The 16,361-nt window shown below is 32.3% G+C and overlaps 1 protein-coding gene across 1 annotated transcript in view; it reads left to right on the plus strand.

Annotated features, from left to right (window-relative positions):
- Positions 1-7,113: 7,113 nt before the first annotated feature.
- Positions 7,114-16,361, plus strand: part of LOC126750662 (homeobox protein DBX1) — a 69,546-nt gene continuing 60,298 nt past the window's right edge. The window contains exon 1 of the mRNA XM_050460340.1: positions 7,114-7,198. The gene's annotated coding sequence lies outside the window, so the exon portion shown is untranslated. The remainder of the gene's footprint in view (positions 7,199-16,361) is intronic.

Below are 16,361 nucleotides of genomic sequence, written 5' to 3' on the forward strand. Positions count from 1 at the left end.
TTGGTGAAACTGAACGTTCCATATCGTTAATAGGGTTTTCTTCGACATTTTCTATGTTATCCTAGAAATAAAAGAACAAAACTGTAATTTCAATAGGTTACAAAAAGAAAAAATATCTCATCATGTTATTTCATTTTTTAAATGCCAAATACAGAAGAGGAATGGAAAACCATTGAGGCGTGCTTTAATACAAAATGGAATTTTCCAACGTGTTATGGCTCAATAGATGGAAAACATGTAGAAATCAGAGCTCCCTCTAATAGTGGAAGTAAAGTTTTTAACTATAAAAAAACAATCAGCATCATATTGTTAGCTATTGTTGATCACAACTACTGTTTTTCATACATAAACGTTGGCGCAAGTGGCAATGCATCTGATGGTGGTGTTTTCAAAAACTGTTCAATTCACGAGCAATTAGAAAATGGCCTGTTACCTGAAGATGGAGTTATTGCTGGAGATGCAGCATTTCCGCTTAAGACATATTTATTAAAGCCGTATCCAGGCGTTAACCTCAGTGAAGGAAAAATATTTAATTACAGGCTATCACGTGCCAGACGTATCGTCGAAACGCTTTTGGGATTTTAGTCAGTAGGTTTCGTATTTTTGAAATGGCAATACCGACTAACTTGAATACGGTCGATGCAATCATTTTTGCAATTTGTGCACTACATAACTGGCTAAGAAAAAAATCAAAATCCTATATCACTGCAACTTGTATAGATAGGGAAGATCAAGATGGAAATATTATACCAGTCTTATGGAGGCATGAAATAACTCCCTTAAAAAGTATCTCGAATCAAGGAAGTAATCATTCAGCAAATATTGCTAGAGAAAAAAGAGATAAATAAATACAAGAATTTTTTTATGGACGACGGTAGTGTTCCGTAGCAATTTGGTCACATATAGTATTATAAAAATAGTAAATAATGTTAAACTAAACTTATAAATATACATATTATTTTTCTTATCGTTGTTCTTCGTCTTACTGCCACATTTTTGATAAAGGAATTTAATTCCTCAAACCATGTTACTCTCGGTATATATAGACATTTCCCCCAGCGCCAGATCTAGTAGATTTCTCGATTTTATCGACTTCTAAATAGTAAGTATTTCTAATACTTTTTATCTTATTTTTTATGTCCTCAATCGTAATACCTTCGATACCAATTTCGGTCCGAATTTGTTGAAGAGCCGATGTTCGGTTTTGTTTGTTTTTATTTTCCTGGCATCGAATATTCCATTCCAGGCATTCATGCTCTCTATACAGTTGAACAAGCTTTAAAGTTTTATCTGCACTAAACTTACGGGCCATTTTTTCAAAAACACCTAGAAATAATTACAAAAAATAAACTAAATAATTCAGTTTTCAAGACAGCCTTCCTAAGTATGCTACTGACTGGCGGCAACGAGTTTAGACGCTGCCTAAGCACTGGCGCGGGTGTTGCGGAGCATGGAGGTGAAATCGACTGGCATGAAAAATAAGCGAACCCTCTATTCTCGCCAGTGCAGTTGGCCAGCACTGGACTGGCACAGAATAGTGTCTATAGGATACCAGCGCTGGCGTGCCAGTGAGACTGGCGCCAGTTACTGGCATCGTGTAAATCGGCCTTTAATAACTTTGAATACTGACTTCTTTATAGAGTATCTTACTGTAATTTCTTTAAAAAAATGCATCATATTTTATTAAAGAAGAACGGTATGGTATTGTTTTGTGCCTGTCAACATCAGTGACAAATTTTTATGATATAATGGCATCATTGCATCCGAGAGTTTGCAAGCCAACAAACTGTCCATAGTTTCACGGCAATGCTAATTCTAGCCTTTCAATATTCTAAGTTTATGACAAAAACTTAACAAAATTAAATGGCGAACACTAATAATAAGTTCACTTAAAACGATTCTTTTTTACCAATTAAAGATTCTTTAAAAAAATGAAATGTTTAATTAAATTTTGATTTTGGATTAATAGTTTATAATTTTTATTATAGTTATATAATTATTCTGATAATTGTAATGCTCCAAAGAAAAGGTTACGTAATAAGACGAATCGTCTTTTTATTGAAAAAAAAATTACATTTATATAGCTACTCTTAAATACAAGCAATCTGCAAAGAACCGATGTTAAAAAAATATCATTATGAGGAAACCATAAAAACAAAATATTGTATGAATTAAATTCCAATTAAGAAAAATAAATCAAAAGCCAATGAATCCAATAAACCATAACACAAATAGCATTTTACACCGAATCCATATTCTATAGGTCACTAAAACAGTCATTCTCCGCCATGACACTACCATTAACTATGCATGTCAATACATATACCACAACAAGCAAAAAACCATATTTAATAAAAAAAAGCATGAAATAATGATCCATATTACTCTGAGGTCCAGACATGTTAAATTTTCAACACGATCATAATTAAGTATAAAAAAAATTGCAAATATTGTTTTACTTTACATTTGAAAGTCATGACTGTGGATGCTATTATTTAAATTTAATTTCACCCCGACATATCTTTTGAAAGAACAACTTTTAAATTTACAAAGAGAAAGTGAATTATTCGGTAATTATTCTTAAGTGCTCGGGAACATCTGTTAGAAGTAAACGATCATAAAGACTAGAAGTTGTACCTCCAAAGCTTTGACATGACCAACCATACTAAAACTTTTTTCATATTTCTTGACACTTGTATTTTTTAATGTTAAAAAAACAAATATATTTCTGTGTAGTTCACCTACTTTTGCTTACTAACCTTCGCATCATCAAAAAGTCAATTCCAAACGCCTACCAACCAGTAGTCAACTCTATGTAACATACCCCCAAACTAAATACGACCGAGGTTCCCTTGTCACATAATTATGCCTTGCATCTTTCCACTGGACCCTTAGCATAGACATTACTTGAACACCAAACACACTTACTTTTTCCACTGCTTTTCTAAAAGTCTAATCGATTTTGAGTTAAATCTTCTTTAATCACAAGACGTGTAAACCTTAGTTGTTACCGCTTTTCAAGTACAGACACCCGCGCCGCGTAAATGCTTTACGTGCGAGTACTGCTGATAGGCCTCCGGAGAAACTTATTAAGAATTTTGTCCTGGAATTTGGGTCAGTTATTTATATTTGCTTTCATATTATTGTTAAACATGTTCAGCCCCGGTTCACCAATATTTTTATTGACTTTTCTGGAATACTTACTGCTTTACCATGATACACCACTTCTTTCAAATAGCCCTACAGAAAAAAATCGTAAGCCGTTAAATCTGTCGAATGAGGAGGCCAAGAAATCGGTCCAATGCGCCACATCCATCTATTCGAAAACTTATTATTTAGATGTTCATGAATTTTTCGTCTAAAATGTGATGGAGCACCATCATAGGAGCCCCTGGCGGTGGTAGAAAATGTGGAATAACGTGGGCCGGATGATGTTTTAAAGCACTGGCACTATCCATAGGTAAGTATATATCCATTACTTCACTGTTTTCGTAAACATTCGTCATTTTTCTAAAAATTACCAAAAATAAACCAACATTTTAATACGAGCTACGAAATAGCAGTATTTTAAAAAATTTGTAATGTTTATTATCTCTTATTATGCAACTTTTTTATATAGGTGATTTTTAGTATATCAATTTCTTGGTGAGATTTACAAGGAGATAAAATAAATGGCTGAATTTTTAAAACATCCCGTATATAAAACTTGATGGAAAATGTTAAGCTACTGGGAACAGCAACGTTAACTCAAAGATAAATTACATAGAGCTGCGTTTGTTAAGATTAAATGTGAAATTTATTAGAGTTATCAAAATAAAAGCTGACAAAACCTAACTAATTATAAAGCTGCACTTGACAATTAGAAATGGCTCGACGGTGTTAATGAAAATTGCTGTAGTAAAATAATTTAAGTACGACAATTTCCTATTTATGCAATATACCAAATTTCATTCGGATTTTCTTAGAAAGGTAAGAAATAATTGAATGGTTCCTTTATCCTACGTTACTCGGTATATTAAAACTTCTTCAAAAACTGTTTATGACACAAAAACTCCCATTCAGTAATTTGTTTAGATAAATCTAATTGTCTAACGTCGTACCTGCAATATTTATAGTTGATTTAATTTTTAAACACACTATTATTTAACAAAAAGGGAAATCGGTAATATTTTATTTAAAAAAATATATACAGAGGGTTTAATATCGCGATGCTCGATTGCGGCTAAACCTTGAAACGAAAAAAAAACCTTTAATAGGGGGAATGTTAATTGAGTTAGAGGGGTTACTATTTAAAATTAGTTGGGTTGATACAGGGTGTCCCAAAAAAGCGTGGTACATAAGTTTTTTTTTTTTTTAAATGGAACCACCTATGTTTTTTTCGCAATGGAAATCTCATTTGGGTCTCTCTTTAACCCTAAAACTGTTTTGGCCTAAAATGCGACGTTGCCTATTTATTAACAATATGAAAAAATTTTTCAACGAAAATAAACGTTTTACATTGATTTTCGTGAAAATTTATTGGGACATTTACAGAAGAAAAGGACGAACCACAGCGCATGGGCAACGTCTCAACTGGCAACAACGATCCAGCGGTCGACTGTCACTAAACGACTGTTAATTCAAAAGTAAAGAAGAAAAATGGTTGTTTATGCTCCACAAAAAGTCCCTTTGCAGAAAACCAAGTTCTATTAGGAAAGCTAGTAGAAACTTACTGTACTTAGATCAGAACCACAAAAACCACATCCCACAGATTGGTGAGCTCTATACATTTCTCAATCCTCCCCATATTAAAATGACATATTTGTAACTATTTCTTAAGGACTCAATATAAACACCATTCATATTTTTATTTTAACAAATTTTAAAAATTGATAATTTGATTACATAGATAAATTTTTCGTTTAACAAGCAGAAATTGCCTCTGTTGAAAACTTTAATCTCCTAGTTAGGTGTACGCGATTAGGCGACGATATAGGTAATATCAGGAAAGTACGTGTGGTTTGTAAACTCCAATATTCATAAAAGAATAATTGCGCATAAAAAAATGACATGTAGATCCAGTCATTAGAATTTTATACATCAACAACACACAAATTTCAATATACATATTATTTTTCTAAGAATAACTATTTAATTTGTATTCAAAACCAATCATAAAGTTAAGTCATGATTACGATACTATCGAATATATCGATAGGGGTAATCGCGTAGTGTTGTCTACTGCCAGTTGAGCGGACTAACATTCAGAGATAAAGCAGCAAGAGTCTCTGAGTCAAAAGTTTCTATTATTCCGTCCGTTGTTCAATAGATGGAAAATGTTTGGACCAAAGATGTTTGGCAGTGAACAACTTCATAATCATGTTATATTGTAACGATATTGTGAACACCGAAAAACCAGCTGATTCTCCGTCATTCTGGAATGACGCAAGTGGCTCACCGCACGACGTCGTGAAGGTCAGCGTATCTTCCGGAATTGTTAGCCGAGTATATAAGGAGCCGCATCACCGGTGGGGGTCAGTTCAGTGCAGTAAAGTTCGAAATATTGGCGCGAGATTTAAATCAGATATAAATTGTAAACGAATACAGTAAGAATCAATATTTTTAGTAGTCGCAAGTGCTCATGTTTATTAGTGTAATTGTTTTTGCTATTGATTGCAAATTTTTACTAACATGTTTGGCTGCATATTGGATTATGTAACATTAAAACGTCATCTAAGTTGTTATTAGGATAAACGTTAGTGCAAATATTATCATTATAATTTTAAATGTACACAGCTTTCTCTCTGCATTGTGTCAATAAATAATTAATCGGAAAATATAATTTTTCAAGATTTATCAAACAAAAGGAAATTTATCAGCATCACATACCACAAATAGCAAAGAAAAAATAAAAAGTTTTATCGTACGTAAAATTGGAAAAGAGGGTGGTTCGATCAATCTTACAAAATCTTACACAGGGGAGAGGGGAAGATTAAAATTGTTAAAAAAGCTTCTTACGGAATTTATAGATAGCCTTCAAGTTTGTGTTCTGTCAACAATCAACGAAACTCATCGCTAAATTGCGTCCACACTCACTGTTTATTCCACAAAATCTAGGAAGTTCAAATAGCGTCTTAAGTGCCACGTCCAATTAGAAAACCTCGAATAATCATGTTAATATAGGACAAGAAATGTCTTGTGAGGCAGGTAGAAGGCCCCAGCTAGCTTTCGTCCAGCGTGGTATCGACCCAGTCTTTAGCGATGAGACAGTTTAGGACTTCACCAACATCTCCATACGTTAATGAACGTCCCATCGAAAGAAAAGATTACTGATTAAATTTGCTCACGCGATTGAATCCCAAAAATCGTTCTGAAGAAGAGACACAAGAATGAAAATTTTACAATAAAATTACTCTGCTAATGAAAAATAAAAAATAGGATTTATCAAACTCCGTCAAAAAACAAATCTATAGATCCAGATCATAGTTGTTATAAGTATTATGCAAGAAAATGTCCTAGTCAATTGTTTCTTATAGATATTTCTTACATACACAATAGTAATTATTATTCATATTTTTTAAAGCAATAAGAACAAAGATAATCTAGATAATTTATTTATTTAAAAAAAAAGAGTACTATATTAGAATATTTTGAAAAGCAGACCCTTTCACTCTGTATAGGGGTTGCCTTTTCATCCTTCCACTTCTCTTTATCGTATCGCAATAATAATTATTGCTACACGCTACATTCAAATGCTAACCCCCATCGTCGTCTCATATAATGCAATAAAACAAAAATCGGAGGAAAAGAGAGTCCGCCGCCGTCAGGCGCTATAAAAGCACAATCCATCAGCGGGTTGGCGGGGAGGGGGAGGAAGGGAGACACCGATATGCGAAAGATAAAGAAGAAAACTCCACCCCTTCAAAACGGTCTGGTCCAACCCCCTTTTTAAACCGTTAAGGGTGGTTTTGGAACGAATTCATCAGTTTGCCGTGACATCATTAGAGAGGATAGACGACGCGACGCGAACACCGTATTAGTTCGACGCTACGCGACGCCGATGCTCGGAAACGCATGCTGCATGTTACAGGTGGCAAAAGGCGTATTTTAATAAAGTGGTTGTGAGGAGTTGCTGTTAAATTTTAAATTGCATTTTTTTAAAATGTTAAGAAACCACTAAGAACTCTACATTTAGTGTATTCGAAAATATAGTGAGCAGGTGAGGTTACATACAGTTTAATATCTATTATATTAATATAAATTTAATATATTACATATAATAAGCAATCAAACTTTATAATAATTTTTAAATAAATACTAAATTATATTTGATTGTTTGTATATTTATTTTATCAATTATTATTATTATTATTATTATATCTAAAATACACTTATAAACTTAGGTTAAATGGATACAGATAAACATTTTTACATTTTCAAAATTATTTTTAACTTTCGACCTTTCATTTCGTAAAGCTTTTAAGATTTTTAAGCTCAACTAAATAGATTAAAAATAAGTGAAAAATTTTGCTTATTGGTATAATATACACCTATTAAAGATATTTATTTTTACAAAAACAGAAGAAATAGCGCATTATTACCCACTAGATTTTTCGATCTAAGGCGTTCATGATCACAAGTTATAAATTAATAGTATTATTATCACTTATATAAGAATAGAAATTGTGCTATAATGTAAAAATCAAAAATATTTTAAAGTGCCTTTTCTATATCACAACTTTTGTAATAGGGATATATTATGTTGTTCTAATATTGCGACAAAATTCCGTGACGTGTATAGCAATATGCTATATCAAAAAAATTACTCTCTATAATTAAATTTAAAGCCTGTAAAAGTAATTACGGTACAATTTTGAGTACTTTGGATAAAATTTAATTAGGGGTAGAAATACGCTAAATGTGAACAATTTTTTTATACTTTATCTGACGTAATTTCTGTACAAAATCGGGGTATGTCTTCACTCACTTCTATAGCAGGCTTATTGCAAAATTAGTTTTATTATTATACGCATCGAGTTTTTTGATATAGCTATAATATGATAGCTATAATATGATATAGCTTATAGGTGTATTATAAAAGCTAAATAATAATTAAGAATCTCACAATTTGACTAATAATTTTAGGCGTATAAGGTTTTGGTGGGAGTTCCTAAAAAACTTTACAAGATTATTTTTGAATCCGATTAAATTAAATCCATCTTATTGTCTAGTCGTACAATAGATCCAAGAAAGTAATTATAAATGCTAATCCCTTATCGCAATAACGACCTATTGTAGAAAGTGCGAAATTCGGCCACTCCATCTAAGGAATCCAAGTACGAACCTAGAACACTGCAATAACACCATTTAAATATTTTTAGGCATTTAAATTATATCCATAGTTTTTATTTTATCTTTAAATTATAAGGACTATAAGAAATTATTATCTTTGGTTACGCTTATTATTGTTTGTTTTTTCAGTATATAATTTTCAGACTAATTTTCCTAGAATATTAAGTAGCGGTATAAATTCAAGTCAAGAATATAATACAAGACCAGTGAGCACAGTGTGGAAAATCATTAGTTAACCAGTAGCCCCAAGGCGGAAAAGTAAAGATTCCTTTACTTTTAAGAAACTGCATAAATGATTCACACGGTGCATATTAAAAAATGACAACATATGAATAGAATGTAGTCGTGAGACCTTCATGAAATTAATTTTTAAAAATGGTTTCAAAATTAAAGTTTAAAATTAAAATTGATAAACGGCAAGTCATTATGAATAGGATTGGATAGGACACTCATGAATTTCCAGATAAAAACTGTGTAGATTCATTGGGCAAGTGCACAACTAAAGCTCCGTTAAATAAAGGTAAGCGAGTTACTATGAATCGTGCTGGGACAAATAACGGATTTACTCTAAATGCATTGTCAGCCAAGAATATAAAAACTTCACTTGTCGATTATCACGGGGATGCCTCATCCGAAATATTTAAAAATTGGTTATACCACATATATAACTAGCTAACGCAAGTTAGCTAGTTATATCTGTGGTTATACATATGGCATAAACTAAAGGCATTGGTAATGAGGAATAATGTTGTGTTAACTTTAAATTTTTCGGTTATAGCATTAATTCACTCAAATTGCATTATTTTAAATAAAATGCAGTAGAATCACATTTATTTTATTAATTCTGTTACCAGAGATGAGACGATTCCTTCCCTAACACCGTTTTGTCGAAGCAAGACTAATCTTAATAGTACTGAATATTACTGACTTTCTAAGATCAAAAAATGAAATATAATCAACGGTACGTCATGCAAATTGCATATTGTGAATCAAAAACGAACTGCATAATAAATGCTAAAAACTCGCAAAAAAAAACTAATGCAGTCCAGAATATTGCAATTGAGATTCATAAACTAGAGAAAAAAGTATATTTGGATTATAGTAAATACCACCAATGGCGTTTATTAAATTGGTACCTCAGACGACTTGATAAATCTATGTTTCTCCAAAAATTTAGTTTTACACTGAAAAACAATTTCATTAAGAGAAGATCATATTTTTGAATTGCACTTATGAAGTGTATAACTAGTAAATGGCATAAAATAAGCAGACCATGTTGTAATAAACAATCCAAAATCGTAATTTGTATTTTAGATAGTTTAAACTGTGCGAATGATTAAATACAATTCGCCTGACGTACCGTCATTCATACTTTAATACGACGAATTTAATGTAATTTAATTCAAAAATAAGCGTCTATAGCTTCATTTTCATAATTGCAATTAACCGATTTTCATTTAATCATAATACGCCTAAAATTATTAGTCTAATTGTGGGATTCTTACTTATTATTGTCGTTTTATACAATGCCTAGTAATGTCTGCGAAATGCAAAATCTAAACCCATTTTTAAGACTTATCGCAACTTTAATTTTGAGTATATTTTCTCATGTACCGATGTTAATAAAATGGTAAGTTTTTTTAACTACAGTAAGTCAAGTGTTTGATATACATAAGGATCATCGAAGTGGTGAAATAACAAAGCGTCCAGCTCCTTGGCTTATAGAAAACCTTAAGCTTAAGATGAGACTAAGAAACATGGCTGTCTCGCTATAAAAAATATAAAACTAACACTAACTGGAACGAATCTAAATTACTTTGGAATCTGGTTAAACTCACAGTAAGAGCAAAAAAAAATTTTTTTAGCGATATTCTTATTAAGTTAGTTCCTCAAATTTTGGATAATAACACTAGTTTTGTACATATACATATTATAACAATAAAACCTTTCAAAAAAAATATTTATTTAATTTTTCCACTTTCTCGACGGAACTAGTAGAAAGGATTTTGGCGCTAAATCTAACTTTATAGGATACAATAAAATATCCTTAAAGATGCTTCTTTTTGCGGCACCTCCTTTACTTAGGCGCATTACCTTTTTAACAAATTAATTTTCTTACTACAGGTACATTTCCTGAGGACTAGAAAGGTGCATATGTGGTTCCCATCCCAAAAGTATCCATTTCTACTAGGCCAAATGATTTTCAACCAATTAGTATTCTACCAGTACTCCCAAAAATTCTTCAATAGGCTACAGCTGAACAACTCACTTCCTTTTTTGATAAATATAATAATGAAATAATATTCCATTCGTATGTCAAGTTTTCGTAAGAATAACATCATTAGTACAGCTTTCCATTTATCTGATGACATTTTTCGTGCTAGAGATGCAAACTATTATATACTTGCCTTATTCTTTTGTATTTCAACTCTACAATTCTTTAAAAGTTACCATATAAATAGAAAACAAACAGTAGTAGACAGAAGCTTAAACTCTGAAGTTAAAATAATTTATCAAGATGTCTCCCAGAGCAAGTCCTCTTTTGTTTTGTGTATATACAGTAGACTTTTCTCAAATTTTGCAGCATTTTGAGAGCCATTAATTGGTGGATGAACACGAGTCTATTTGTGTTTTAAGCCTAATAATATCTCTTTGGCATGTGGGGACATGAACACTGATTTAAAAATTATTCTTATTGTTGCCCTAGCTCATCGACTCTTCCTTAATGAAAACAAAACTCAATTAATTTTATTTGGTAAATCTAAAGAAACTCTTTTGAACGATTAGTGTTTCTTATTGACTTTAAATTGCATTTCGTGGAGCCCCATAGATAGTTGCAAGATTTTGTGACTTTATATCAACTCAGATCTAAGATTGTCACCAATTTTCCATCCTCGTTTCTCTTTTTTCTGAGACATTTTTCAATTTCACTGGATAACTGGATTAGTTAATGTTTTTTATGATAGTCAATCACAACAGATAGTCTGTCCTTGCAAATTGCCTATCTTTGTGCTGGAGTTGTATTTTGCTCTGCTCATAATAAAAATATTTTGTAAGAAATTGCTTAGTATACCCACCAGAAAAGTGTGAGAAATGAGAGTTCGTCGCTAAACTGGTCAAGCATAAAATGTATTGGCGTTTTACCTTCTCCTGTGGCAAAACAGATATTTTCCAGGTTACATTTGTTAAGCAAAGTTTCGTGGCCTCCGGGATTTAAGTGCTCTTCATCTCCATCTAAAAAATTCATCTAAAATGTAAATGTCGTTTGTTTCAATTGCAATTTCTGCTTGAGTATTTTTTGTCATTCTTAAGTTTTACAGGAAGTTATTCAACATCCATTTTTTCGACAAAAGCATCTTTATATCTCTCTCATCAAACAATTCTTCCAAATTTCCAATGGACACTGTTTTAGGTTCCATGTCCACCTAATTTAAACCATTTAACCAACATTTAAAAATCTGATTTCTTATGTAGTCATTAATATGCTTTTCCCAATAATATTATTGTTTTATACCTTCTTATTTGTAAATAGGTTATTGGCACAAAAATTTTGATGCTCTGAGAACAATTGCGAGCCGTATATTATCCAGGAGATAATCATTCTTAGTTCATTTTCCTCTTAAGTTTAACTTAAATAGTCTGGGTCTCATCTACATTTCTAGATAATTTGGTCGAAGTATCTATATTTATAGGGACATTAACTATTTGGTCAGTTATGTAACACTGTCATGCATATCCTACTTATCGAATTTGCATAAAAGGTAACTGGCTGATATCGTTCTTTCTTCAAGAATAGGTAGACCTTACAAATCAGCTGGAATATGGTCAACCATGTTGTGATTGCCAGACCAAAACTTTAGAAACAGTTTTTGAGCAAAACTTAAGAAGCAGAATAAGACTCCATTATTAAAAATTTGTATAATGAATATGTTTCCAAATTTATTTTCTAACATTTGTACATTTATTTTTCTACATGAGGTTGGAGACCACAATCGCAAACAACAGGTGGTCCCTCTCTTAAAGCTAATTGAAAAGCTGTTGGCCGACTCTTTGTAAGCCGTTTTGGCTGTTGCTCCTTATTCTTTATTTCTCCTGATGGCTTTTTACCTACATCCATAACTTTTGGTTTTTTTTGGACAGTTTTCAATGATATTCCATTATTGTCATAACTGTTACTCTCTTACGTTTATTAGATTTTTTGATGGTTTCGTTAGATTTTAACTTACTTATAATACTATCTTCTGGTAACTTATTTTTGAGCCACATTTCTTGCTTTGCAGGTAGAGGTTAAGCAGGGATCTCTAAATCTCCGTTTTGTCAACACTGTCTTTCTTTACCGTCTTCCTGAATATATATTTTTCTTTATTCTGGTGTCTTTGTATTAACAAACTTCTCAGATTTAATGACAATTTTGGCTATATTTTGCAGCAATTTTAACAAAATAATAATAGAATTTTATATATCAAAAATGTTATATAAAAATAAAAACAGTGATCTTATATAAATAATTAAGCTAATATTAAGCCAAGTATAAACATTGGCTAAAATTAACCTCTAAAAAATCAAAAGCAATGTTAATTGGCAATAATTTTAAAATGGAACAAATTAAATCTAAATATATTATTATAACGCAATGAATAAAGTGGTAGTGTAATGACTAAAATGAAATAAACTAGATAAATGAAATAAAGTATCCAGGCTTTAAAATTAAAAATTAATAATTAAGAATGACCTTTAAATAAGAAGCAAAAAGATTGTAATTATTTTATTTTTATAATTCTTAAATATCTTTGATTTTTTGCAAGATTGACAAAATTGAAAACAATGCTACACCCTCAATTTGATTTATGGCTCTACCTTTTATATTTAGCTAATATCCAACCTTCAAGTTTAATAGAATGATGGATATGAATAATATTAAGGTAAAGCGACTCTCATCAATAGTAGTAGGCGTTACAAAATTAGGTGCAAATATTTTAAGAGCGTATTATTGAAGTTAAAATAAGACTTTTTCGTCCTACAAGTACGTGTTCTTAAATGCACTATGTCAGAACTGCAGTCCGCTCAAATTGCTTGAAGAAAATCGATTGTTTCGAATACTGACCACACTTATGCGCTAAATCTTTTAAAAATTTACTAGTCCCTGTTTTTTGAATACTCTTGACATTTTCCGTTCCAAGGATAGTGCAAACGCAATTGAAAATTATATTTTGGATATTTTAAAAATACGGATATTATAAAAACACACCGGTCAAAAAACCAGTGGCAAAAATTTACGCGGAGCTTTCGTCGGTATTCGTCTTAAATCGCTATAGATCACCTATCTACAGTGATTTAAGACGAATACCGACACTTCCGCGCACTTGCTGCTACTCGGGCGCGATAAGTTTTGTGTCCAACTATTAAAAAAAAAGTCGTGTGATAAAAAACCCAAGATGTATCATCAGTTATACAAAAAGGTTTTGAAAAGCTTAAATTATTATATATGCATAGAGAAGCCTTTGATACTTTAACTAGGCCCTTTTTTCTGATACTCATTAATACTATACCAGTTGAATTACTGTAACATTATTTCTATGTCTTGCTTAATTCAGCATGATGATTTGTCTTTGCATAAAATTCAAAATGCATGCCTGAGGTTAACTTATGGTGGTCGTAAGTTTGATCATATATTACCACATCTAAGAGGTCCGGCTGGATTACTATAAGAGAAATCCCAAGTAACAATTTGCAGTCACCTAAGTTGAGATTACTCTTATTTTCACTAGTTGCAACGTTGTTTTCAGCGCAAAATTTAGTTGGTTTTGCAACGACGTTTATTTTCGACCAAACTTCGACATATTGCACCTGTATCGCAACTGTTGTAAAACTTTGCTGTTTTTACAACGTATTTTTTTACTATCGATGGTAGCAGTAGTAATTTACACTTAAAACAACGACGTCCACACGTGTTCCAATTTTTTGAATCCAAAACCCAGTAAGAACAACATTACCTCATCGTTAGCGAATATGGGTATTACATTGCCTGATCGTCTGTGTTAAGCATTTTTTGCTGTAAAGGGTGCTTTTTGACATGTTAACAGTTTTCACCAAACCGTCTAATGCTGTTGACTCATGTTGCTGCTCAATGTATTTTAATGCAAGTTCCAGTACATTTTTGGCTTCTTCATGAGAAATCATTTTTTCCTCTTCAATGTCACTACTCTCATCATATTCCTCTGGTTCTTTGGTTGCTATAATAATAAATATAAATAATGGAGAAATATTCTTTATATAGTTATGTATTTCATATTTACATACACGAAGGTGCTACATTAACAAATATACATATGTATGTAATTTTAATATGTAATTATTTTTTGAAAAAGTCCGTGATTTTCTTCTGTTTTTTAACCTTCAGTGAATTTCTGAATGCGATATCCCTCCATTTTCTAATCACAAAAACGTCTAATGCTGTTGACTCATGTTGCTGCTCAATGTATTTTAATGCAAGTTCCAGTACATTTTTGGCTTCTTCATGAGAAATCATTTTTTCCTCTTCAATGTCACTACTCTCATCATATTCCTCTGGTTCTTTGGTTGCTAAATCTATGATTTTTTCATCATTCAAAAATTCATTTTCAAGGTGATCATCACAACTTATCATCCAATTTTCCACATCTTCTGGTTGCAATGCTTCGTTACCCGTTAACTTTTGACGGTCTTGTAGAGTGGATTTGTTTTCTTCTTCTTCAGTCCCTGCAATATTCGAGATCGCAACTAGAATCTGAACATCTGGCCAAAGTTTTCTCCAAGATTTAATAAACGTTGAAGAGCGCATTTCTTGAAATGCTGTAGCTAACATATAGATAACGTCCTTGATATTGATCTTTTTGATGACTTCTAAAAGACCTTTGTCTTCACTCTCCGAGTGTTGCAGAATTTCAGAAACAAGTTTACGCCTGTATCGTCTTTTTAGGCTTTCGATCACTCCTTGGTCCATTGGTTGCACTAAGCTTGTCATATTAGGAGGAAGATAAACTAATTTTATGTCATCTACATCGCAGTCATGAGGATGGGTTGGAGCATTATCTAACACTAGAACTGCTTTGATAGGCAAGTTAACACTTTTTAAATGTTTTTTAACTCTTGGAACAAACTCTAAATTAAACCACTCTTTAAACAGGTCTGAATTCATCTACGCTGATTTTTGGGACTTATAATAGACCGGAAGGAACGATGGATAGATTTTTTGAATGCCCGTGGTTTAGCAGACTTGCCAATAACGAAAAGAGGTATTTTATGAGTTCCCGCTGCATTCAAACAGACGGCCACTGTAATACGTTCTTTTTGTTCTTTTTAAAGCCAAAGGCAGACTGTTCATGACTGCCTAGAAAAGTTTTTTCTGGTAACATTTTAATGTTTAGCCCGGTCTCGTCCATACTATAAACTTGTTCTGGAGATAATTCCTCTGTTTTAACCATTTCACCAAACTTAGTCTTGACTTCTGTCGCACCTGAAGTTTTTCAGCAGACAGTTTTTCTCCACTTACATGTGCGAAATGAATTCCGTGTCGCTTTTTCCATCGATTAAGCCAACCATCACTTGCCACAAATTCGCCTCCATTATTAATCTTCTGGTGGATAGCCAGAGCTTTTTCTTTCAAAATTGTGCCGCCAATCGGTGTACCTCTTCGACGCGCCTGAAGAAACCAGATCCACAAAGCTTCATCAACGACCTCGCAAATCGGTTTTTTTCTCGTAGAACGGCTGCCACATATCAGATTCCATTTTCGAACAAAACTCCTCAATCGAATGCCTATCTCTTCGCCATTCATTTACAGTGCTTTTTCCAACATTAAATTTTGCACAGATTTTCGCCACAGATTCACCATTATCAATCCGCTTTAACACTTTTAAACGTGTATCCATCGAAACCACAATTCTTTTGCGCTTTGCACTCATTGTTAAGGAAATAGTTATGTTTTGTACGTACCCACAGCAAGAACAAACCAAACTGATCAAAACGACAAAATAATCCTATCCAACATC

This window comes from Anthonomus grandis, chromosome 2 (assembly GCF_022605725.1).
Source record: "Anthonomus grandis grandis chromosome 2, icAntGran1.3, whole genome shotgun sequence".
NCBI classification, from domain to species: Eukaryota; Metazoa; Arthropoda; class Insecta; order Coleoptera; family Curculionidae; genus Anthonomus; species Anthonomus grandis.